Genomic DNA, 27,407 nt, shown 5'->3' on the forward strand with positions numbered 1-27,407 from the left:
CTGCGAATGATGTATGAAGTGAGAAATTCTGCCCAATGCACAGAGAATATGGATGTGCTATGTTACTCGCTGCGCATTATACAGATACACAAGATTCATCTCAGTCAGAGCAGCAGCTGGCAAAGCCTCCAAAGCCCAGAGGCCTGTGCTCACCTGATGCAAAAGCCCAGTAAAGCTGATGGCTAACTCCCCTGACAGCAAAAGAAGGCAGCGGATGGAGATGTGCAAGTGAGCAGAAGGTAAGGGGGGGCAGAAGGAAGGAATCAAACAGCAAAAGCAGGAGCGTAAGCGCTTCTGTAAGAATCATACCTTATCATAACAGACAATGCACAAGAGGGATTCAGCTCCAGCACTGCAAAGGCAGTACTGCTGTCTGCTTGGAGAAAACAGATTTGAGCAGCAGCATTGCTGGGGCAGGAATGAAGCACACATTCTAATAGATCGAGCCATACCACCCCAAACAGGCATGCAATAACATGCACACATGCTGACAAACATATAATGTATACATATTAATAAGAGCCTTTTTTATGTGCACACACAAACACATACCTACATATGTAGTTAGATATATGCTTACTGATACCATTACTGCCTCCATACAGCTTGGCTTCTTGGAGTACTACACACACCCATGCTCTCAGGGCAGTGTAGGCATTTCCCAGAGAAAAGATGCATTTATTTTGCCTGAGCAACCAAAAATCCAAACTTCTGGAAGAAACCTGCCTGTGTCAGGGAGCAGACAAGCTCTTCTGAACAAAAGAGACCAAAATTTAGCAGTCCCATTCTTCAAATGGCGTGCAGACTTCAAATTGGGACTGAAACAACAGCTTATATCTGACCCAAAAAGAGCACAGCACTAACATTTCCATTCTAAAGTATTACTAAGAGAGCTGTCAGGGCAGCTCCTCATACTTCATTGGATTTCAGTCATAGAATCACATCATAGAATTAGAAAATGGCTTGATTTGGAAGGGACCATAAAGACCATCTAGTTGCAACCCCCTACTATATACACCACCCTTCATCTCCCTCGAAGGATTACCAGTCCTCCAACATATCTCAAATATCTGGCAAGACAGAAGTATTAATGTGCAATATGAACTGTTTGGGTACATCCTCCTTTCCAGCAGCTCCTTCCCTTCCTTTCCATCCATGCTAGCTGCTATCTCAGAATGGCATTGTGCCCAGGGAATCTGCCCCCTGGCACCACTGAGCACATTCTGACAGCATAGAAACCTTCCATCTCCTACCTAACCTCTCCCTATAGGCTTCAGATGAAACGACTGCTTAACACTTCTCAAAAATACTCAAGTTGCCATATACTCAAGCATCAACTTCATCAGAATACTTATCTGCTACCTTTGCAGTCAGAAGATTGAGAGGACAGATAGGCAGTTAAAATGATTTTCACACACTCTACTTTTGCTAAGCTTTTCATTTAAAAAGTTCACCTGTGCAAACATCCCTTCATGGATGCCATGACTTGGAAGCAAGATGACAGACATTCACTGTCAGCTCACGAGAAGATATGCTAAGGAAGTCAGCTTTTATAGATGCTCTCTGCACACCAGCACTTGCAGAACTCCAGTATGGCTGTGTCCACGAGCATTCAGGTGCGTTAGCATCCCTGAGATGAACAGAGAACTCAGTATGTTACCATTCTTCAGCTTTTTATAAGCAATTTACCAGCAACAAATGCATTTTATTGTAGACTAGTGAGCTGAAGCTGCGGTACTTCTTTAGAGCACATACTCTTTTGTGTTCAACACTCTGAAACTGAGATGAAATCTGGGGACAAATGTAAGTAACTTGCTCAATTAGGCTTTCATCAATTTTTTAGCAGACAAAAACAAGAGACGTCTTTAACAACCCCCCCCAAAAAAGGAAAATGAAAATGACAGATTTGGAAGAGAAGGAAAAACAAGGATAAAAGGACATTATCTGCTTCCCCCAAACATCTACTCAAGGTGATATTCAGTGCAGCAGAGTGCTCTGCCCTATCTGCTATCCTCTTTATTTTCTACAGAGATTAACAAATTGCCAGTATTTTGTCACCAATTACTTTCTAAATCCTTATTTGTTCATGCCTCAAAGGTCAGTTTGCAGTGACAGTTGGAATGTTCACTGTTCCTCTGGGAATAGGTAAATTAACAGTCATGTCATGGATTATGGCCCTACTAATTTAAAAGTAGTTTTCAATGGCAGTGAGCATCTCTAGCTCAGAGCTAAATCTCCAATCACTCAAGACACTCAAACTGGGACACAAGTTTCTCTCAGGCAGCAGAGGGAATACTTCAGTGCTGATGCCCCATAAAACCAGCACTGAAAGCAGCCAAGGCAGAACAGAGAGCCTTCCAGAGAAATGGGCTAAAGAAGGAGAGAAAAAAAGAGAACAGGGACATTAGGCTCAAACCTCCTGGCTTTTCTCACCTGTCAAAGCCATTTAAATATATATGTATTTATATCTTTAATGCAAGAAGCACATTTGAAGTTTTCTGCACACTCTATGCACTGTTCTTCCCCCTGCAATCCCACCAGGTGCGATCACAAAACAATTTCTGAAGATGAATCCCACATTGATTGGCCTTTAGTGAAGAAATCAATTGAACTCTTTTTTAGTAGCTCAAGGTATCACACAAAGAAATACTGTAATGCTCGCAAGGTAAAAGGAACACAAGTCAAAATCCATTTGTTTTTCCATTTCTGCATCATGCACCTTTTCCCAGTTCTATACAACTTGTGCACAGCAGCTGCCACGGGCACTGCTGGCAGAAAAACACAGCTCAGTTATTGCCTTGAATATCTACCATTTATTGTGTAGATTTGTTCTCTCTAGGATTTGAAAACAGTTAGGAATCTCTGCTCTCTAGAAGGAAAAACAAAGCTAAGGTGGCACGTTTGAAATCCAAGTTAGGCAATAACTTTATTTCAGTTTCCAAAACATTACCTAAGTTACAAATAATCCCATACTAAGGAAAGAAGTTCATCGTCTATATTAGCTGTTGTCTGGAGGGAACAGCACAACCTAAGTTACAATTCTGAAATTTTAAAGAGCAAATTAAGTACATCAACGCATTCATCTCACCCTCCTGCCTTCCTGAACATTGCACCACAGTAGTGTGCAAATGAAACAGTACCAGAGAAATGATATCTCTGCTTTCATTGCAAGTGGTGCAATCCTCTAACAAACTGCAAAATACTTATGGAATCATAAGAGATAGGAGGACACCCAATAAAACAGACAGTGTTGGTTTTGATGCTGACAGAGCCTAAAATTAATAATCTTAGACTAACTGCACACACAGATGAATAGCTGAACAGGGCATAACCTCACCTTGTTTCTTTAGAGCTGACAGTGTAGGCTGCTGTCTTTTCACCAGAACCAAAGACATCCACAGATTTTTAAACTCAAGTTGCTCATTTTGGATTCTTCTCACAGACAGGGCTCAGAGGAAGCAGTTACAGGATACAGCAAGACGGCCACAATCTGAAGGAAACCATGCAAACGCTTCTTTAATTAACAACACGTTACTGTCCCTGCTTACCTCATTTCCCACAGCTTGCTACCAGCTTTGACATGTTTTCATAACAATAAAATGCAATAAATGAATTTAAGTCTCAAAGGACTCTTAGCTGCAATGTAGGAAAACCATGAAAGATAAATGATGTCTTAACTAATTTTATGATTTATTATCCCCTCAACTTTGTTCATCTTGTGATGCAGAGGAGAACTCATTTTTCTATTTGGCAGGACACTATGTCAACCTCGTTAACAGGTACCATTACCGTCACATAAATGTGTTTGTGAAAACAAGCATGGCTTCGCTCCGCTGCTGACCTCAGCACTTCAGTCTTATTACAAGCACAAGATCTGTCAGTAGCAACAAGCGATGCACTTACCCAAGGATCCTGCTTGTCTGGCACTGGCATTATCATCATTTTTCTCCCCAAAAAGTTCATCTTTAAGCAAGTGTAGATGCATGGCTTGAATTACTTGATACCTTGATACTACATCCATTGTTTGTAAATTCTTACAAAGAACACAATTTCCACAATGTCTTTCAGAGACAAAGGACCAGTGTTAACCAGGAGCCACTGCTTGATCTGAATTTAGCATGAGCTGCATAAACTTAAACTTCAAATTTGCTTTTTGAAAGACTTCCTCAGCACACATTCAGGCTAAGAATAATCTTAATTGAATAATTGCACTTAATATTGACAAGATGCTTTTAGGTGACAAGAGCAAGACAAGATGCAAAAAATTTTGCATCTGATGAGACTTTCCAGGCCTTACCTGTTTTAATTGAAATTGAGGGCTTTTAGTGTTTGGTGGAGCAGCTTTATGCCAATGGTCAGCAGTGCTGAAGTTCTACCTGAACCTCCTGGACTGGTTTCAGGCAAAGTACAACATAAACCATAATTCAGACACTGCCTGATTTCATCTTCCAGCGCTGTTACAGCATCGGGCACAGGGAGGAGGTGTGCTTGCAGGTCTCTGACTGTGAGCATAGCTCTGTATTAACCACTGTGGAGCTTATAGCAGCCTTGGGACTGTTTTAATCCCCATGAGCAAGCACCAATTACCAAAGGGCTGCCTAACAAACAAGGATAAAGGAAGTGCAGTCCAAAAGGTCCAGAGTTCCTCCCTCTCACCCTCAGCAGTAGATACATGTGCTTCCAAACCTGCTGTCAGGTGTTCCAATAACGTGATGCCTTCTCATCTGGCTGTATCTGAATAAACGACATTCAAAAGAGTGTGGGCAGACATTTAGGTAGCAATAAAAAACTGATTGCTTTCCAGACTTACAGCCCAAGTGCAGCAAAAAAATTGATTCTGAAACACACTGACACTCCTAAGCGTCTATGTTTAATTGTATTATTTCCAAACATGATCTCATTTCAAATGAATCTGATTTGATTAGATGTTCCCAATATGTTTATAAACACCTTCAAGAATTTTATACAGTCTTGATATCTGTCAGCACGGTTGGCTTTTTGCATCTCATAACACACAATGGTTTGTGAGCAGTCTTTGTGATCATTCTCTCTTACTTCCCCTGCTGATGCCTGTTGGGCACTTCCAAGCTCCTGTCCTCCAGTGAGTACATCTTGATTCAATCACCAACTAATCCCTTTGGATGCAACGTTCTTCCTAACATAATGCTAATAAATCAATGACTATAATTTATTGGCAACTACTGTAATCTCGCTATAAGAAGGAAACAAGTCCTCAAGGACTGCCATTTGCTTTACATTTGAGACCTAGCCATCACCTTCTCCCAAAGGATTCTACTACTTCTTCTAGGCAAGAAACAGCTACTGACACTTTCATGACCACTGGTGCAACCTGTGGTATGGTCAGCAAATCTATTCCAGAGCTTAGACAATATTTTTATTCTATCATCTGCCAGAATGGCCTTTGGACTTCATGAGACAGAAAAATACTGATTAATTATGCCAGGCAGGGTGCAAAGCCATCTTGTCTTTCTGTTCTCTCTTGCTCAACTGTACCCAGAGCTTTGGGCCTTCATTACACATGGGAGAAAACAAAACTTGCTTTGTTTTCTACTATACCTTCCAAGTGCTTTAAATGACACAAAAAGTTCCCGATTCCTCACAGTCCCAAAGTGTTTTCTAGGGGAATGGCTTATTTGTGTTATTCCTATCAGGACTTGATGCAGCTTGACTGCAGAACAGCAATAGCCACCTGGGGGCACAAGGGATTCTACCGCAATCCATTCATCCCAGCACCCCACATTATTTTACTTTACTGGGGATAAGGAATAAAACTTGTAATAAGTTAGGTCAACTGTTTTTAAGGAGGAAACTGTGTTTTAAAAAGCCAGTTGGTTTCATAACCCAGAGAGATGTTTTCCAGATACACACCTACAACCAAAATAGCAAACAGTAGCAAGTTCTTTTAAGCAAAACATTGCATTTTACAAGCTGTACTTCAACTGTATTTTCAAGATACAGCTGTTATCTACTTGCTTGCTTTATAAAACCAATTCTGAAACCTTTCTAACCTTCCAGTTTGCTCAGAAGGTGGTGTGAGCTGACTGCTAAGAGAGACACCGAGAGACGAAAGGATGAAAACAGACAGGAAAAGGTCCTATCTTTATCATCCCTTTACAACGTTCTCTAAAAACAAAGGGAATAGCCAACCCTTGAAAACCCTGACTTTTCTCTTTCAGAGAGGTATATTAAATTTGCCATATGCACATGCAAACCAGCCTAGTAAGAGGGTGGTTAACTGCTTTATGCTAGATTCCGAAGGTCATACAAATAACTTTGTCTTCCCAGTTGCTTTGCAATCCATCCTGTTTTACTCTGTCACAAACACCTGCTGTTCTGACAGTGTTTAAGATGGACTAGAACATGATGCCACTGGTCCTAAACTGGAGCCAGGGGAAAGCACCTTACCAGAGTCACCTGCCATGTGTTCAGATGGAGGAAAAACAATGGGCAGACAGGGACAGAAGTTAGCAGTGTCTGAACATGGGCTTCATGTTTAGATGTGTAGGTTGGGAGGAACATTCTCCAATGGTCTGGAGAGGTTTGGGATTGGGGAAAATTACAGACCCTTGTGCTTCCAAATGGCCATCTAAAGAAGCCACTGCGCAGCACAGGAAGCCCAAGGAGATGGAGCTCCCAGCACAAGGCACTAAAGCAGAGCCTGAAGCTATGCATTTCAATGTGTGTACATTTACACAAGCACCTGAGGGAAGACCAACTGGTATATCTATGTGAAAAGTAAAACCCATCTTCATGGCAATGAATTGCAGAATTTTAGCTTGCAAGACCTGAAGTCTGTGGAACCAACAGATGGGTTTGCCCTGATTAGGTAGGGACTCACCCCTCTGACAGAGCCATGTGAGGACTGCGGTGGGCAGCCAAAGCCAAGCACTCAGCACAGCAATTCCTTGGAGGGAAAAGGCTATCTACCCAGTGGGTGCACTGGGCTCCAGAGGGCTGCTAGAAACAAGTTTACAGAATCTGTTCCTGAACTTCTATTCAGTTTGGACTGAGCAGCATGTCTGTTCTGCTTAATGGCTGTTCTTCTGCTGCAAAAGATCTTCTGCAGTCTTCACAGAAGAGATCATGTTAAGCCTACACTGACTTCTATAGCAACAGCATCTTGCCAGATAAAATGCCTTCTTTTATCATGTATCATATTTAAAAAGTTTATCATCTATTGCAGGTTTGACACCTCCTATGTGAAGTTGATTCATGTTTGTGCTGAACCTGGGTACGGTCCAGCTGACACAGTCAGCTAAATTATTGCACTGCCAGTTTAATATTTTGCCATCTGCTAACTGAAAGCTCTGCTGCCTGCTGGGTCCCATAAAGACTTTTATTTATTATATTACACATGGCAACATCTGCCACAGGATTCAGCTCAGCTCAGTTTCCTAATTAAACAAACAAACACTACATCTCCAGTACACGATTGGGTCTAACTATTATTTATAAAATGTGTGATAGGTATTTAAGAGATATACATTGTGTGTTCTGGGTGATCAAAAACACGTCCCACAGCCAGGGGGCACAGAGGATTGTTAGAACAAGCTTTAAGGTTCTCAAATACTCTATCTTGCAATCACAAAGCAACTAGAAATCTCTTCGTGTATTGTATTTTTGCTCTTTCTTTATTATTCAGATGCTCAGTTTATGCTAATTAAAACTATGAGGTTATTTTGGACCCCAATTAGTTGTCTGCCAAGTGTTGTTTGCCAGGGCCAGCAGGGGAGAACAGCTTCCTTTCTCTCTTGGAAGTGGCACTTGATGAAAAGAGGCAGCAGATCTGAGCACTACTGCACTCTTCAGCTGTCACTGACACCATGAACGCACTGCCCAAGCCTATTTCAAACTTCATCTTAATGAGAGAAATCACTAAAAAAAAAAAAAAACAACTATCACTGGTTACACACCTACATCAAGGCTCCCCCATCTGTGTAGTCACATGCAGTTCGATCAGGCTGGGAAGAAAACTGGATGAAATCCAGGGCTAATGAATTCAGTGGCAACGCCACAGGTTCTTCAGATTTTCTTTTAACCCACCTCTCATTTTAAACATGGAAGGGAAGATATCAGCAGTTTCAACCATACCTCCCCTCAAAGAAATCATTTCCCAAATCAAACTTTCAAAAATCCAAGGGAAAAATAGCTCAACTAGAGTTTATTTTCCACTTTGCCACTCTTGCAACTGGATCTCATTTACTGCATGCAATTCTATATAAAAAAATTAAAAAAAAGAAAAAGAGAAGCAAGACTAGCCATATATATTTTTTTTCCCTTTATAGATACCTCAAAACTTCTTGTTCATTCCTGTAAAATCCTGTAAAAAATAAATAGCCTCCTAAAACAGCTATCTTAGGCTTATTTTTAACCAGTTTTATTTTTAATTGCTTCCAATTGCTTCCAGTGCCTGTGTCACATCAAGACAGCCCTTCTGTTTTCATCACAACTGGTTTAGTTCCTTGAGTCAAGAATTAGAAATCATTTCATTCATTTCCTTTGCACCACGGTGACAGGTGCAGGCTGGCTTCCACCATCCCTTGCACCCTTGGGGCAGGAAGTCATCCCAGGCGAGAGGAAAAAAAGTTGTTTTGTTTTGTTTTTATGAAAATAACACTGATTTTCAGTTTAAAAAAAAATCACTGCCTTCAAAATTTATGTTTAAAACCACTGACCTCCTGGATCTCATCCCCACATTTGGTGGGGGCTCTCCTGCCCCTCTGCCAGTGTGGGCTGAGCTGGGAGCTGCCAGCCTCACCTTTGTCCCTGCAGGAGCCTGCTCAGGACTGCACCCTCACACTGATGTGCCACAGCACACACCTCAGCTGGCACATTAGTGCCACGGAAATTAATCACTACCACATAATACAGGCTGCCAAGTCACCCACTATTAAAAAGCCCCAGACTCTGAGCTATTTGTGAATGAACAGACTCCCTGCCTATCTTAATCTTTCAGTATTACAAAGAATACCTCCCTATCTAAGTGTACTGAACTTTATGCTACAATTCCTTTGTCACAGCACAAATAAAACAAGGCAAGACCATATTAAACCATTTATCTTTTCCATGATCCACAGCACCTATAAATGTAACATTTAAAAAATCCGTTTATTTCTAAGATGGAAACAAGGCTGGAAACACTGGCAGCTCTACTTGTCTTGATTAAGCAATGTGTGCTACAGAATACGTTTGATATTAACTGCTTCTAATTAATTTTAGAGTGTAATATTTGGATATGTACAGGCTCAAAGTTATGAATCTTTTCCCATTTCACTGGTGCCTGCACAATGAATTATTTATGATGGAGTCATCACAAACAGAAAACCCCCAGCCATACATGATCTCTATCATCTTTCTTTTCCAACTCAAACACAAAGTATGCCATCACTTTTTGAAGACCCTGTAGTTCTGAACAAAAGGAAATGGTGAAAAAGGCAGAAAGCTAATTACTTGCACATAAATGGCGAACATGCCAGCCAGATGCAGCCATTACCAACAAAAAACAGGTTCAAATAGCAAGAAGGCATGCCTTAGAGCTGGAACTCCCCTGCACCCCAAGTGTATGATAACCTCACTGGACACCTTCCCAGATAGCCTTTAAACTGGTGACTCTTTTCTACTTATCCTGTCTGGCCATGTTTGGTACAGGCTTAGCCCATGTTAGGGGAATTGCACCCAGCTCAGGCACCTGCTTGCAGCGAGAGCCCCTCACACCCCCTGCAGGTCTGGAGCCATGCATTGGGCCCCTGCACAATGACTGTTGCAGCAAAGCCCTGCATCCGCACTGTTGGTTTTTTTTTGTTAGCATGTGATTCCTGGTTCCTGATGACTCCCTTCTTTCTATCCCAGGCACGTTTATCAGCCTGTTTGTGTCTGGGGGCTCAGAGCACTAAGCCAGGGAAATAGATGATGGAGGAATTTGGGGCAGAGAGAGAATGCCAGATGTTGAATGCTGAGATATCTTACCATGCAGGAAGGCAGAGCCCCTCCTTCCAGCACTGTAGGAGCACAGGTCCAGCTTTTCACCCCTTTACACATCCACTTGTTGCAGCAGAGTGCTTGTTACCTTCCGTTGCTTCAGGACACACACGCCTGGCTCTTCAGCTTCATTTCTCATGTCTGCACATAACAAATATGGACTACTTCTCTGACAATTATATCCTTACAAATAAACAGGCTGGCAGTCCTGCCCTGTTCATGCACTTGTTTCTCTCCCTGATGACAAGTTATCTCGAGAACAGCTGGCAGACACCCTACAACATGGTACTTCTACCCATCAAATGTCAACGTGCTTTTCAGTATTCTAGCCTAAGTATTTCCAGTGTCATGCATTATTTTCTCTTGATAAAACACTCTGTGCATCATGTTCAAAAAATTAGATCATATATCATTGGTGTTTCTTAACATCTCACATATTATAGATGAGCAGAAATTTCAAACAGAGATACGGATGAAATTTGACAATGTATATCAAGCAAGAATATGGCCAGTTCTCCAAAGAGCCCTGGGAGGAGGCTGTGACAGCTCACACCAGTGCCTGCACAGAGCCTCAGCCAAGAGAAAATTATCCTGAGGCCTTGCCAGTCAAACACGCACTTCACCACAGGGAAGTACTGACTCTGGGTGACACGAGCTCTACTGCAGTATTTGTCAAACTGACAGGTTTCCACTTCTGTGTAGTTGGTTTTTCTGCACACGTTCCATTCGGTTCAGCTGAACTAAATCTCGGCCTTTGTGTAAGAGTCAAAGGATTTCACCACTGACACAGCAAATCCTTCTTTATGCCACGTAATTCCTTGTGCCCCTGGGTCACTTCCCAATTTGACTGGGAGCATATCCCACATACTTCCTAATGCTGTTAAAGGCAACAGTTTGTTTCTGCTCAGCATCATTGGTAGGAAATGTCCTGTTGATAAGATTATCTGCCGTTCAAAGAAAGACCATGGCTAAAAGGACTAGCACAGCTGATGCAAATTGTCCTTACACAAAGCATGAAAGCCCAGGAGCTGGTCAAGGGATACAAAATGCCCTTCCAGTCTGACACTTCAGATACTCACTAGAAAGCCAATGACTCCTGATGATGAGATAACAGCAAAAGGAAGAGTTGAAGAGCACAATGGAAAAGAGCTTTACTATCAGCAGAATGTGGGTTTTCTTGCCACCTGCATCATTTTATCAGTACAACAGGTAGACTGTGGCACAACATTTTTTATTTTATTGGAAACCAGCATGTCTTCCTGTAGGCATCTTGCTGTCTACAGCTCAGTACTCAGAGAGGCCCCCCAAACCCAATTAGATTTTGGTGTAGAAATACATTAATGTCATAGTAGCTGACCAACTGTGAACAACTTTGAGGGTTGCAAACAAATCCATACGCAGTATAGTTAATTCTGTTAATTGATGGTAATAAAATACATCATTATATCATAATTGGCCCAGATAAATAACTGTCCACTGCTAATCTGACATTGCACCAATTTGTGCCTCTTTCTGCAGAGGCTTTCCAAAGGCAGCACTCGGTCAGTTCCACTCTGTGCCCCCCAGTGGCAGTGGAAAGGCTGAAGCTTATGCAGCCACGCATTGTCAACAGAACACAGAAGAAATGCACTTATGGTAATGCAGAGCTGTTCAGCTGTGCCACAGCTTTTCCTAATGGAATCCAACAGAACTTACCTAGAAACAAATTCCTTATATCTACCATTCACTTAAAGGTTGCTATTGATGGAATAACGATTGGTGGCAAAAGGGTATCTCTCCCAGCCATTCACAAAATTCAGTCTTCCTTTTAGTTCAAGTAACACAACATGATACCTCAGATCCCTAAGAATCTGTGGCATTCTGCACTTTCATCTGAAGCTTTCCTTGAAAGCACTGACTCAGTTTTTCCTTGCCAAAATAGTGAAAATAAAAGTAATAACCCTATCAAAAACCGTACTGAAAGTAACTGGTGAGAAGTTCACTCTTGAAGACATACCAAACACGACTCTGAAAGATTACAAGTGAAACTTCAGCCTAATTAAAAACTGAGAGAATATCAAAGTTCTCCCTGAAATGACTGGTTCTGTATTCATGGAAAATTTCAACAAACATTGCATGATTTCTCTGGACCCTCTGAGACATAAACAATGCAATTAAAAGGAAACATTTACTTCCACTCTTGATGGTATTACCTGAGGGATAGCAGATGCCAGATAGTTCAGTGTTTATTAGAAGCAAGTAGCAAGTTTGGCAATTGGAATTGGCTCAACCCTCTCTCACATTTTTGTAATTTTATAACACCATATGGTCACTCCAGATTTTTCTGACTATCTTCCGGTTTAAGTTCAGCTGTTTCACAGAACATTTAAAATGAAGTTAAGCATATTGAAGATATAATGATGAGCAACAAAGAGACTTTGGAGCAAGGGCTATACAATTACTGTGTACTACAGATTGCTATCTGAACTAGTTAATATTTGTTAGTAAAATGCTTAGTACATTTGGTCACTGAGGACTGGGTACCAGATGAGGTTAACAGCTATTCCCAAAGTCTCCAAGACCATGGCAAGACTTCTGGACAGAGCTGAAACACAACCTGAAGGTGGAACAGTCCCCTGCAGCACGGTGACCCCACCACAGCTGCTGGCAGCACTGCTGACAAGCACATAGGCAAGTTGCATTCAAAGCTTTATATATCTTAACAGCATCCTGTGCTGCCTTCAGAAGAAAACTGCAGACCAACATTAAGCTACCGGTACCATTTACTTAAAAGTAATTTCATATTCTTAAGCAATGATGCAATGATGAAGAAAAGCCAGTAATATGAGGGCAGCATGATTGTGCTGATATCACAGACCTTTGGCATTAGGTTTGTGTCCCCATGTTCTGCCACACAACAGAAATTAATCCAGTTTCTGCCTTCCTCCTATTTCCTCTCTCCATGGCCAGGCCAGTGCAACTAGAGTGTTTCTGCTCCAGCAACAGAGAAGGGAAAGGCAGCAAACAGGTCTCCTTGCTCTAACATTCCTCCTGCTGTAGAGCAAATGCCAGAACAGAGCCACTGCAGATATGAGGTGGATGTCTCCAACCAGGAAACTGATAAAGTTGAGCCATGCTTCTCAAGGTATGGAGCAGAAAAGGTGTTTATACTATCTCAAGCCACTTCTTTTGTAGAGGTGCAATGTCCTCTAGGGACAGCCACATCATCATTTGGGAGCTAGAAGCTTAAAAAGAAATTCTGACCCACTTTTTCTCCTAGCTACATTCTTCTTAAGTCCCTTTTAATTACAGCTTCATGTAATTTAATTACACTGAGATTCTGGTTGATGTTGGATTTTGCAATCAGCATCATGAGACACTGAGTACTGATGCTCATTTAGGCCTTCCCTACACACACACACACACACAGAAAAAAAAAAAAAAAAAAAAAAACAAGAAAGGCAACAGTCATGAACAGTCATGGAAGATCTGTACTGTGATAACAGGGAATTGGCACAGAACTGTTCCTAAAACACCTCCATATTCTTAGAATTCAGAAGTTTGTCACTACTCACACCAGAAGTGGCCACTACAGGCATCTCACTCCACAGTATGGAGCACAGCTCCTAGGATGGTCTCTATCAGGAATGTTTAATTTCAGCTGTTGTTCATCTTCCCCTAAAATAAACCAAGGAGTGGCTAGCCTTGCTGTCAGCCTGGGTCCTGCAGTTCTCCTTAACTGTTAGACAACAGGAAAGAGTAGAGTTATGCAGGACAGCCGTTCCAACATCATTTGCAACTGAAATGCAATTCAGTCTTGACTTCTATTCTACAGATTACATCTCCTCCTTTTTATAGATTTCCACACTCATTTCATTGGATTAGAGTTTAGGTTGTGATTCTTGTTTTTCCTACATAAGAACTTCCCTTAACCTCTCTGCTCTCCAAAAAAAATTATCTACTTCCTTTCAACAAGGAAAACTAGCAATTTAGAATTAACTCCATCCCTGTAAGTACCTAAATAAATATTCAAAGAATTCAGAATTCAATTTCCAGGTTCACTAAATGGCCTCACAAACATACTGATATAAATAAGTAATAGATAATATATCTCCACCGGTAGCATTTACTTTCAGCCTTGCAGTTATGGTTTCAGTGAAATTGCTCACGTGCTCATCTTTAACTATATTGGTCTTGTCATAGTAGAGCTCTCTCCAAAAACAAAACCCCAGCATTGATGCTAGCAGTCAGGAAAGCCACTCAGGGAATGATCGATTGATGTATTAGTTGCCATTTCAATGTCACTGACTTCCCAGGGAATTGAGGGCAACGAGAGTGCTGGTTAATCAAGTCTCACATTTATCAGATTATCAGCAAAATATATTTCCTACAGATGCATGGCAGAAACATCAGCATGACACAGCAATCTGTTTTGTTAATAACTGATATTACTATGTAATTTATTGCTGACATCTACAGCCAGGCAAGGTACTCAAGTTCTTGCTCCTCAATGGCAGAGAGCAAAAATGCATAAATCATATAAAATAGAAAATCCCAAGTAGGTTTTTAAAGCATGCTCCTCTTTTAGCACCACGACTTCAGCAATGACTTCAAGCCTGACACGATGGCAATGCAGTGGGTCTGGGCCTCATTAAGTTTTAATCAACCTTTATCCACCATAGCTTTTGAAACGAACTGTTACTAATGACTAGTCATATGTCAGTCTAATGAATGGGATGCAGACTTCCAATAAAATAATGAAATTAACTTGTTTGGACTTTTGTTCCAGTTCCATGGCACACAGCCCCAGGTAATTACAGCTAGCACTACTCATCCGTTTTAAGCCTGTTTATTTACTTAAGGTCTGTAGTCAGGACATCCCAATTTAGCTCATGTCAGCTGTTTTTTATGAGTCTAGAAACACTTGTCTTACTAACAAAGAGATAAATACGTGCAAGCCGTGCAAAGTGCTAAGGCATCAATTATGTGTACACAGACATGCAAGAATGGAAACAATGTGAAAAAACATTAAGGCGCAATCTCTGGTCATAAAACCGTATCTCAGTGTTTTCCTGGGACAGCAGCAATTACTTTTGGGAAACTGAATAAGGTTTCAAAGGCATCTTTGCTAGGTATAATTTGGTCCTTCTCTCATTTAAAATCCTAAGGGCAGACTACAATAAACTGAGCTAAATCTTCAAATATTACTGCATTCGAGACTGTCACAGTTGTGACATAGCATGATGGCCTGAGCTGCAAACATGAGGCAGTTTGGCACCTTATTGTGCACCCTATGAACGCAGGGAGCTTCAGTCTGATTTGAAATGAGAAATTATTAATGTTTTATTACAAATTCATTTTGTAACAAGAATTACGTGAATAGATCATACCAAAGACTTTCCAAGAGTTCCTTCTGAAGTTACTCCAGTAAGCATCCCCTAATTACATCCTGTAGTCACAGATCGCTCTACAAGTGTTGTAGAAGACATGTACAAGTGATGGTATGGTGTGGCAGCCTGGTCAAGCAGGGATATTGATTTGTCATAAAGTAAAATAGATGCACGTAGCAAGTAGCCTGAAGTATTTCTTGTTCTCCTGTGGCTCGTGCTCCCTTCCTGTTTAGAATATACGAGACTTAATGACACTTAATGACGCAGACTAACGTAAGTTACTATTGATAAAGTATTTCATTTTCCTCCTTAGTTTTCAGACTAAGTAAGAATTGAGAGAAGACCTCTGAAAAGATGATACCAGCTTTGTTTTCTATTGTTAGTTTCCCTTTGAAAGACAAAAAGCATGACATTCACCAGACTCTCTTTGTGGAAGAGCCCAGCACAAAACCACAGCATGCTCACGTTACTGCTGCATGCCTCCCACCACAAGCCAGAGGACACTGCTCACAGCTGAGTTGATTTAGTTTAATCTGCAATCTTTCTCCTTCTATATTACATTACGCCCTGATCCATCTTTCAGATTAACTTTGGCAATTAACTGAGGTGGCTAATTCAGAAGCCTAATTGTTCTCTGTTCCTCGTGTAATCAATACAGACAAACCACTGTATTAGCACGCTAGGAAGTTTAAGTATAAATGTTAGAAGTTTTATGGTTTAACTCAACCCTGATTGCTCAACAGACCCTACTGGAACCAAGTCCAGATGGCTTCCCCATGTTCACACAAGGAAAGCACAGCACAGAAAAGCATGGATCAGCCACCCCAGGCGCTCAGCAGCACTCGCACAACTCTTCCTTCCCTTTCACCATGCCTGGTGCAGCACAGCAGGAGGGCAGAGAACTCCTCACCAGGTCCCCACAGACCGAGGTCTGCCATGACTGATTGCTACATGAGGCCTGGAAACAGTCAAATCTGCAGCAGCCAGCCAGTTCCCAAGCTCCAGTAGCTAGAGCTTAGCTTGAACTCTGAAGTACAAATTTGTCTTTTCCAAAGCTTTGGTAGATTACGTACTCCTGCTGCCTATGCAGATTTCTCATTCTCCTCTGAATGTTACAATTTTTTTTGGACTTCAGATAGCCCTCCTCATGGCAACAAGTCCTGCGATATGGGTGAGAGCTGATTCTTTCATCACATTAGAATTTCATGAACACCTGGAGTAATGTTAAAAAGTAAAAGGAGAATGGAGAAAAATGGGTTTTTTGTTTTTTGTTTTTTTTTTGTTTTTTTTTTTTTTTTAAGTGCATCATTTTCCTTATTAATCACTATAAAGAAATTAGCCCTTTAAATATTCTGTTAACATAACTGTTTCACTATTCCCAAACTTTCCCAACTTCTATGCCAAATTCTGTAAGGAGACAACAACTGCAGCTTGCAGGATCCTGTGCCAGGCACCAGCCTCTGTGCTGTGCTTTTGCCTGACTTCTCATGCACAGCCAGCTGCATTTGCCTGACTGATCACTGTTGCCCATTGAGTGGCCCACAGTGATATCTCAGTCTCTCTTCTGGACTGGTACATGTTATTTAGATCTCAATATGATATGTTGAGCAATTTTAACTCTTTTCATCAGATATGTACTTGCAGCAGCTGCATTCAGCTTTATCATTTGCCACTATGTTACAAGTCCCATTGGTGAAATCCTTAATTCAAATTAGGTCCCAATTAAAAAATTAAAAAATGACATTTACAGAAGTGGCAGTATTTTCAAAGTGGCATAAAACTTGTAAACAACAATGACAGCAAAAATAAACAACTAAAACATGGGATTTAGGGAATGCATTTGCAATTTAAAGAGATCTGTAGAATATGCTGGCAATTGGAGTTATAAAAACTGAGATGAAATAGAAAGAATATTTACTTTCTTCTGGCAATGTATAAATTGCCTGCATTTAGAATTACTGCCATAAATTTTCAGCACTGACAAACACGCCTGTACTGCTAACAGCATTCAGTGATTACTGGGACGAATAAGACTCATTTCTAACATAGCATAAAGACATAAGGAAAATGAATTTTTAAATGTCCTTAAGCTGGATCCCACAGCTATATGCCCAAAAAAAGAAAATCCATTGCTTTCCTTGGAAGTTCTTTGGTAACATTCACTTTAGACTAGGTCAGATCCAAAGACAACTGAACTTGGCAAGATGACAGAAGGGCCTCACACCAGGCTCTTGCTGGCTCCAGGCACACTTGGAGCATAATGACACTGCTTGGAGCTCCAGGACTATCAGCAAGAACAGCTGGCTGAAACATAGGGGCTCCCAGTCATGCTCATGCCGTAACCCTGATGATACAGCCTCCACATGGGGGGGTCAACATTTACATGCATTTGCAGGTTGTAGCTCTCCAGCCACAACCTGCACAGAAAGCCAGGCCAGGTAACTTGTAGAGGACACCACAGCAAGACCATGAAAAATCAATGTAGTCCTTCAGCAGACAAAAAAAAAAATCATAACGTGATTGAATATCTACAAAAACAGGGCCTGTCTTAAAGTCAGGAGGACCTTTTCCCAGGGCCTGGCAAATAGACATTTTGGCTTCTAAGCAGCACACACTGCAGAATGCCTGGCTGTCCCCTGCCTCCTGCCTGCCCTCAGACGTACCTGCACAGCACTCAGCCCATTCAGCTCCTCATTGCTATGTGACAGTGCTCATTCTCCATGAACCATTTCTTCACGCAGATTTAAACTCACGCTGAACCAACAGATGTACTGAGCAACAGATACTCACTGCAGCCACAGCAACCTGAGGCACCAGACCTCTTCATGATTTGCTCAGTCATCTTCGCCCTGAAGATAAAAGCATGCAACAACTCAGACAACAGAAACAAAAGGGTGCTCCAGACTTGTCCAGACTAACGCATAAATATACTTAAGCTTTTCATCTTAAAGTAAAATAGATGCATGTAGCAAGTAGCCCTGTAGTATTTCTTGTTCTCCTGTTGCTCATGCTGGTGGATCCATGCAGTGTCACTCTGGCCATACACATAACACCTCAGTATTATACCTCTGTGAGCCCCCTGTAGCTATTCTGGATTTCTCCTTTGTGCTGCAAACACAGGGATGGAAATATGGAAACACATTTAACCTCTTTGACTCATCTTATATGTGTTTTTCAAACTGATTTTACTGGGTTGTTATACCAGATGAAAACCACATGCAAACACAAAGCAGTATGCAACTGTGCAGCCACACATTGTGATGCTTCCTGGCCACAGCTGCCTCTCAGGTAGCTCACTGCTCTGCTGCCCTTTGTTTGTTGTTTTTTTTTACTATCCTTTTAAAGACGAAAATCATATCAAGAGCAGCCTTCTATAATAACACCAATAGGATTTTACGGAAATGAAGTGACCTTTCATAAGTATCACCTGAGCTCTTTTTGGCATTTAATTCAAGCAGCGTGCTGAGCATAGCAGACAGGTGTAACAGCAGACTGTATCAACAATTCTGAGAGAATTATGTCAAAAGCTGCTTTTTTTTTTATTGTCATTAAAGCAGAAGTCAGTAAGACATTTGCTGACATCTCTACACCGCACTGAAGTCGTGCCCCACATCAGTTGTAGGAGCTCCACTGAAGCAGCAAGGTAAGTGTAGGTGCGTGCCCACAGCGTGATACCCTGCCCATCTCCAAGCTGCCCCAGCTGTCCCATGGCTGCAGCAGGCTCACTGCAGGGACACGGGGCAGCCAAGCACCTCAGCACAACAAGCAGCTGGGAGCCACCAGCTGGCAGGGCTGGGCAGCCTTCTGGGGGCTTCTGCCTCACCTCTCCTGATAGCACTAACTCCTCCAACACAAAACGTAACATTTGCTTAACAGGTTGCAGATGTCAGCTGCACATTTGCTGACTCTTCCAGAAGTTCCTGGGAATGCAGACAGCATTCTTTTTATTGCTGCAACAAATAACAATGAATTTTCATTGTTCCAAGAGTCTGACTGCAACTGCTGTGGGCATGCAGGCAGGTGTGCGATCCACAGGCAGCCGTCTTTCAACTCTCACAGCTTTCCTCAGCTGCTGTCATCCCTGGCAGTAATTTCCAAAAGGTATTAGAATATTCATAGCCACTTCCAAACAGATTAGGCATAGGCAGTAAATCATATGAGATTAACTTGGCAAAACATTTTTATCTTTTCATGTGCAGCTGTTTAAATTTTTGTAGCAAAGGAAGTTGTTTCATTCTGCTCTTAATATTTGGATTTACCTTTGCAGCAGAGATGTGGAAGGCGTGAAGAGAGATCAAGATCTCAGTTTTACCTAGTGAGCAAAGAGATTTTTTCCAATGGCTACAGGGCTAGATGCCTGCAGAACAGGCATCCTCCCTGAGAAACCACAGGAAACTTCCCAGCAACTCCAGACTGAGATAAGATCAATCATTACAAGGTTGACGATAAAAAGCAGGAGCAAGAAACACAGCAAAGTGCTCCCCATTGCCTTTATTTTATTGAACAAACCACGTAAAGACAAAAAGAGTAGCAGGAATGCTCCACCTGCCATATCAATGCCAAACAGCATCACCTGAGCTCATTGCAAATCTGCATTCTTCAGACACTTGGACTGAAATAAGTTAATTCAACTCAAATTCTGTAAGTCAAAATATTCACATCCTTCAGCATCTGGGCGATCAGAAATTGGGATACTTTCACACTTCAACATTTCAAGCAACTTTCCCATCTCATATGAGTAGAATATTTCCCAATTTAAACACCAAAAAACCTTAAACAGAAAAAAAATACTTTGAACAAGAAGTGTTTGTTCTTTTTAAGCTTGGATTAAATCCTCTCAGGATACGTGGTGCTCTGCTGCTGCCCTGGCTGGTAGTGGTACGTTTTGTGTTTCAGTATAAATCAATAAATACAATATTAGGAATCAAGAGCAATACAAAGAATTTTTGCTCATGAATTAACCCAAGCTTTCCATTGCATCCAACATACAATGTGCTTGAATTTCTAACAGCACGTATCTCACAGCATAGATTAACAGAACAGGATAACCAGACCCTGCTGCAGCTGCTCTGCTGATGAACTTTGATCACGCTGCCTGCTGCTCCATTTACACGCTGGCTCCACGTTGCAGTGCTGACAACATGTGCTTGCTGTCAAGCTTCTCAAATGTAAAATTCTCACACAAGCCAAAGTCAATCTGCATGAGAGTTTACAAGGGTAATCTCTGCCCTTCTCACATTTAATAATGCAAAAAGAATAATGAAGAGACTGGCAACAGAGGACCAAACAAAATATACAGGCAGTGAATTAATTCCTTTGGAAGAAGGAACCAAACATACTTTCAGTGGCACAGTGCCACACAGTGCTTCCAATTCAGCCATCGCAATTCTCCTCTAACTTTGTGGTAGAACAGTGCATCAAGTGGCCTCATGTCTGAAGGCTCCCATTTGTTCCATAACCTGTTTGAAGACAGTCCCAGACACGTTCTATTTCTTCAAAGCAGGTTTAAGCATGACAACTCCATGCTCCTGAAGCACTACTTGGCTTCATGATAACACAGGAAAAGAGTTAAAGCCCACCACACTTCAGCAGAACACTTTCTACTGACTTGACATCCACTTTGGCTCAGCCCCCAGAGATGAACAGTACCAAACTACCAAGAGTTCACTAAAATAAAAGTTTCTGATCCTCCCATCTTCCTCCAAGTTTTCTTCCTTCTATTCACAGCTGTTTTGTCATTTCTGAGACTGAAATGTGAGCAAACTCCTTCTCCTTGACAGTCAAACCATATACAGCCATTATTTAAATACTAAAACAAAGATGAACTCAGACAAATGACAAAACTAAAATATCACATTGCAAGAACAAAAAGCTGCCCAAATAATGGCAACATACTGGCTTTTTCCTCTACGGAACAGGCAAACTCATCCTTTGCTAAGGAACCCTTAGGGCAGAGAAACCAGCCCTCGAGAGCTCCTAGGCTTACTTCACACTGCTATTTCAAATGCAATTACCCAAGTTCATAAGAAAAAACAAGATGCGTACCAGTGAAGAGAACAGCTCTTGAAGTCACCCTGATTTAGAGCAGGAGCTAAAGTTTCTGAAGATGAATAAACTTGGGACCAAGCCAACATAAAGCAGAGAGGAAAAGCTCCCTGCCTTGTTAAGCCTCTGTGTAAATCTGTACAAGCACATTAATGCTGTCCTTGTCTCCTGCTGCAGTACACGCTGCATCAGCCCAAGGACAAGCCTGTAACTCCTATGCCAAAACCTGACCTTTGCAGAGGCAGTTGCCCCATACCTGTGCAGATGCTGGAAGCTCTGTATGCAGGCAAACTGCTGCACTGCTCAGCAAGAGCTTGTAGTTGAGTTGTGCATTCAATCTGTGTTAGCTTGGCTATTGAATTTATTTAAGGAATAGTGATGCTGCTTCTACTTCGTTTCCATGACAACAATCCTAAGAATTTTGTCTTCATATAAATGAGTTATTGCTTTTTGTGTTTCTACAGTCAAGGCAGAAAAATTAACATAATATGGTTTCAAGAAAGACAATCAAATCTTCCTATCCTCCCAACACTCCTACAGGTAGCAAATTCTTAGATTTCATTATCAGAGATATAAACAGGGTGAAAAGCAATCCACATTCCAGCAAGTATTAACACGGGAGAGATTTAATTTCAGAACAACTTATATTAGAAAAGATTCCTTTGATGTCCACATTCCTGCATACATTCACAGAGAAGAACAGCCTCGCTGAACATCGCACATCTCTCAGCTTTAGTCCCCAGAAAGCAGCTTTGAGATGTTTATCCATCAATTATGGTCACTATTCTCCTTCATACTTAATTTCACCTCTTATTTATTGGTAATATATTCAAGTTATTTTCCCTGACCATAACAACAAAATCTCCTCAAAGTGGACATTTCAAAGTAGACAGGAATGAACGAAGAGAGGGAGGAAGAATTTAGGATGAACATTGTTAGCTAAGTCTTAGAATGAGTTAGGCTAAAAAAAAAAAAAAGAATTAGCTCCTTTCTCCTTTATTGCTCATAGCATTGCATGGAGATTATATGAACAACAGGTTGAACAAACACTACAGCAGATTCACAACACGACACAACAGAGACATTTTTAGCTTGTAAATAAGTGATGCAGTGAGACAGATCTCATTGTGTGGTTACAATTCCGCTGACTTTGCTGAAAGAATGAAAATCTGGACTCACCACCAGCCATTTTCATGGCTTTGACCAGTGTGCATTTGACTTATAAGGCGCAGCTGCCAGCAGTGATGGATTCTGGGTTCTGTACAGCAGCTCAAGATAGATGGGTGCATAAGCATGGCATTTATGCTGTTATCAAGCATGCAAGCAAGCACACTAAATCAGCCACAGAGCAATGAATGTTTTAGGGTCAGTTGAGCAGGAGAATGCAATTCTGTAAACAGTAGGGGCAGAAAGATTTTTCTTCAATAAGAAGAAAAAAGGAAGGGTTGAATATAGAAACAAATGAAGAGGTACATGTTGTGCAAAGCATGATCAAAATCCTGATGATTCCCACTGAATAGCAGACTGGTGAGCATCACTAAGTCACTTGTTTTAACCTGATATATGTAAAAAAAATCCTTAATAAATTAGCCATTATAATTAGATAATCTTCTTTTGGTGCACTGTAATCATACAGACAAAGAAAGGTGTCCCTGACACAGTTTGAAAGACCAATTTGCCATTACAAGCTTCTAATGGTGCCAGCTACAATGTTATTTGTTTAAAAACAGTTTTAGTTCAGGAGACAAGGAAGGTCTTGAGCTAATTTCTGTTTCAAATTTGCCAATCTCCCTAATTAGACACAAAAATGTGAGCACATCTTAAGATTTCCACTTGAGCAAGTGAAGAGCACAGCCAATCACACTGCAGTTCACCTTTAGAATAACTGAAACAACCAGGAACTCTCAGCCTTGCATAAGAAATAGGCAGTTCTTCCTTGCGTGGAATAAGTCTCCAAAAAAAGTAAATGAAGTTCAAACAAAGAATCTGGGCCATTTGCACAGCAGGACCATCAGATCCCACAAGGTCTCCATCACTAAGGAACAGACTGTTAAGATCAGGCCTAAGAACAGCAGAGATATTTGCTACAACACATCACTCAGAACACTGCGGAGGAAAGAATTTGGCAACTAACGTTGAAAAGAAACTGAGAATACCGCAAATTAACAAGGAAGTCCTACGGGTTGTATTGAGAGAAGTCTGTCCTGGTCAGTGTATAGAGACTTTCAACCATACTCGACACGGGCAAAGTCCCTGGAATTCACTTGGCTTCTCCCACACTCCCGGGACCTCAGCCAGGCCAGCCAAGCAGTGCCAGCAGCAAAGTAGGCAGGGACTCCCTGTTGTTGTCTCCCTTTCTTTTACTAATTCTGCATCAATATTATTTTCATCCATTTTTATTATCTTAAGAGATAACAGTGGCTGAGCAAACAGGATTGTAACCCAAAGAGCGAGCAGTAACTGAGCCTTAACGGCCACTTTGCTATAAAAGAACGGAACCAAGAGAGGTTGCATGTAATAACACTGCCCATGGTTTGTCCTTCCTTCCTAGGTAGTGATAAAAGTCTGTAGAAATTGTCCTTTCTCTCAAGTCATCTCTGTCAAAATATCACCTTCTGGCTGTTATCAGAGCAAGGACAGCAGCTACAGGAATCTCTGAACGCTTAGGCACTGCTCAGCCCTACAACAAGGGGCAAAGGGGCCCAGACTCATCATAGAGCTCATAAGCAGATCAGGTCCACAGTGCAAGTCTATATCTTCAAACCCAACAGCCAAGCAATCCTTGGGAGTTTACCTGTGGACCACTTCCATTTAACTTTTATTCAAGCACGTAGACTCAATCAAAATCTAGACTTCAAAAATATTAATATATCCTCAACAACACCAATAAATTCAAAAGACAGGCAACACACTCTTCAAAGGAGTGAGAGAACACTAGGAATTAACTGAGACTTTATACAGAAATATTAAGAGAAGTCAAGAACGGGATCATCATTAGAGGCCATCCTACCTCAATTGAGGTATGTAGGGACAAAAAAAATAAAAAGGATTAGGAAAACCTTGAAGTGGCAGGAACAAATAGATTTTTTTGGAGCTTTATTCACTTCTAATTGTCATTATTTTGAGGCTGAAGAAAGTCACGTTTTCAACACGTTACGGTCATGCAATTTCCTATGGTATTGCAAGTTTTACTTTCTATCCTCCACACGCTATTTTTGCTCTTATGCTATTTTTTATATTTATTTATATATTTTAAAAGGCTGATTTTTCTTTTTAATCCCTTTGCAGTCTCCTATTTCACTGAACAATGTTGCTGTGAGATGACTAATGACACGTTTGACATTTACATTTTCTTGGGAAGGATGTAGATTGCATCTTTCTTCTGTTCCAAAACATGTCCCTCATTCTCCCACAGCACAGTTTGGGGACAGTAGTTGCATCCCCATCAATTTTCTTCAATTCATTACACACTTCTTCAAATACTGACTTTTCAAAGTTGAACATTTTTGTGCCACTACTCTCTGTACATGTTGTAGCCTCATGAATATTTCAAATCCAATCGCATTATGATCACTCAACCTCATAAGCTTACCAGCATCTATCTTATTTATCATACAGGTTCTGCTTCATTTCCTGGGACTATATTCAAAATATCCTCTGAGGTATTTTTGTTTTTTACTTGCTTACTTATATAAGAGAAAACAATCTTTTGCTACCACATGTATCTTTTCTCAGGCATTAAACAATTCTTATTCCAGTCAAACTTGAAGTAATTGAAATCCTCTGTGATCAGTGCTCCATCCTTTCAATGAGTCTCCACAAGTGCATAAATATTTCTTCATTTTCCTGCTCACCCTCTCATGAATAACATGCTTATGACCATACCTTTCACCATTTCCTGTATTTTCACTCCAATATCTGTTTTTTTCTTACTAACTTAGTTAAGTCCAAGCATCATACAAGCCCCTTTTCCATTTGTCCTGCTGCCTATCCCACAGCTGAATGCTGGCTGTAAAATTCTGCACTCTCATTACTTCAGTGTTCCTTACAAATTTGTCAGGCACTTAATCTGGAAAGAATTTCACCTTTAGAAACCTGCAAATAAGGATGAAGATTTGAAGGACTTTCCTTTTACCCAAACACACTAGGAATTTTTAAAGTGTTGAAGAGCAGAAACTGAGAAAATCTTGTAGCAGGCTGGAAAAGTTACTGCTTGCCACAGAAAACAGCCTGATTTCAGTCACTAGCAGGACTTGCAGAGCGTGGCTTATTTGGACTACCCTCAGAACTTTGCCTGAAGCAGCTGCAGATGCTGAGGACTTCAGCAAAAGTAAATGTTGCTGCATCCTGGCTTTCCACGCATTTCTCACTGCCAGTAAAATGGGTTCTGCTCAGCAGCAGAGCCAGGTTGGACCGTTGCCATGCCTAATGTCTGGCTGGTGATGCTCCATATATGCAGGGTAAAAGGAATTCAAAGCCTCTTTCAACAGGCTGAGAATCTGGCCATAGTAATCGAGTTTACATATGAACAAATACTCCTACAACAAGATCAAGTAGCACATCGGTTATTTCCAGATAGTGACGTTATCATACCCATCTGCCAAAGCCTACGTCTGCCAGCCAAGGACAGCTGGCAAGAACGGATGAAGAACCAACCAATTAATGAACTTCTCTGCACACAGCTGGTGGAAAACCAATGACTGTTTCACCACTTGTTCAGCAAAGCAGCTCTGGAGAGCTAACCTCAACCATGCGAGCAGCAGTTCACAGAACAGACTACTCAAAGGACAGGGTGCAAAGCCCCTCTTTCTTCTGAAACTCAGTCTTTACATAAGACCAGTAGCTCTCATTGGCTAAAACCTAACTGCAGCACAGTAGCATGGGATTTTGATTTTTAAGCTAAGAAACAAGAGCCCAGACCCATAGTTGCATGTAAAACTTGCTCTGCAGGAGTGAGCTGCCAAAGGCTGCATAGAATTACAAAATCTGTTACTTTTCTACGGATTTTGGGGGAAGAGGGAAGTTCTCCTCACAATAAGGGGACAAAGCTTTGAAGCATTCTCACTTTCCAGAGGAATCAGGAAATGATAACTGAATCATCTCATTGCACAGCAGGGGTGAAGAAAGCTGACAGCACGGGAACTTCTCTCCTTTTTTACAAGCTGTCTTTATGAGAAAGATGATATCTCGTCTTAAACTGATGCAAAGTAAAAACTACAAAAACAATTGTGTTTCAAGCAATGAAGGCTAAAGGTAGTTTATGAATAGTTCAAACTGAGGGCAAATAAAACTATTTGCTTAGATAATTCTTATAGCTTCATTTGCCATTTTAATCCCATTAGGTTTCTCTACTGAAAATCAGATGAATTTTCAAATGATGCTAACATTCTCAGAAGTTCATATTCACTTGGGGTCTCCATTTCTTCCACAGTTCCCAGTCTGTTACCCATCCCTCAGTCATTAGAAACCACTCATGAAGAATCAAATCTCCAGGCTCTCATAAAATTAAGGTCATTCTTAAACTCTTGGTTATCCTAAAGTTGGTCTGAAGTTGCTGCTCTCCAGAGCTCCTCCATTCTGTGGATGGAGGGAGGCAGGAACAGGGAGCAACATGGGACTGCTTGTAAAGTTTTCATTTTAAAATCACAATCTTTTCAAATCCAAGGTGATTCTCATGTAGGTTCTTGGGCATCTCTGCAGAATTTGGATACATTCACATACACAAAACAAGTGTGAAAATAATCACTTTTAGTTATCATACTCTCCACAGTCCAGTATTTTCCTTTAGGCCTTTCAGTAGAGAAATGACTGCTCACTCTTTCTTTTCTTAAATACAACTCTAAGTGCCAGATCAGCCCTTCTGATGCACTTCTACACTTCCTCACAGAGGAAGCTTCATTTCAGCAGCACAGAAGTTATCACTGCACATAGTCTGTAAAGTGCTTTCTCATCCTGCAGGATGAAAGTCACTTAACGACAAGCTATTAATAATAA

General features: G+C 41.1%; 1 long non-coding RNA gene across 2 annotated transcripts in view; it reads right to left on the bottom strand.

The window, feature by feature from the left end:
* Window positions 1-765: 765 nt before the first annotated feature.
* The window catches only part of LOC125700716 (uncharacterized), a 78,092-nt gene continuing 51,450 nt past the window's right edge, over window positions 766-27,407 (bottom strand). Inside the window, exons 2-4 of one of the 2 annotated variants that reach the window (XR_007380031.1) lie at window positions 18,159-18,217; window positions 3,338-3,490; window positions 766-2,370 (exon numbers count right to left, since the gene is read on the bottom strand). This is a non-coding gene — a long non-coding RNA (uncharacterized LOC125700716). The remainder of the gene's footprint in view (window positions 2,371-3,337; window positions 3,491-18,158; window positions 18,218-27,407) is intronic. The other variant, XR_007380030.1, reaches the window with a different exon arrangement.

The sequence above is a fragment of the Lagopus muta genome, chromosome 15 (assembly GCF_023343835.1).
Source record: "Lagopus muta isolate bLagMut1 chromosome 15, bLagMut1 primary, whole genome shotgun sequence".
In the NCBI taxonomy this organism is placed as follows: Eukaryota; Metazoa; Chordata; class Aves; order Galliformes; family Phasianidae; genus Lagopus; species Lagopus muta.